Below are 203 nucleotides of genomic sequence, written 5' to 3'. Positions count from 1 at the left end.
GGGGTGGGGGGTGAGGGGGGGCACCGAGCTTCAGCAAATCCTCTTTTCTCCTGACTGACTCGTCACCGGAGTGAAGCAGGGCATGACCAGGAAAAAATCCAACCCGCCTTTGCCTTGGCACAGGACCCTGCCGAACGGGTTCGGGAGGAATGTAGCTGCTGGGGGGGGGGGTGAGCCCCGCCAGGCCCTCCTCCCCAGCCATC

The sequence above is a fragment of the Aptenodytes forsteri genome, unplaced genomic scaffold (genome assembly GCF_000699145.1).
Source record: "Aptenodytes forsteri isolate BGI_AS27 unplaced genomic scaffold, ASM69914v1 Scaffold26, whole genome shotgun sequence".
Lineage (NCBI taxonomy): Eukaryota > Metazoa > Chordata > Aves > Sphenisciformes > Spheniscidae > Aptenodytes > Aptenodytes forsteri.
This window is presented reverse-complemented; position numbering follows the sequence as displayed.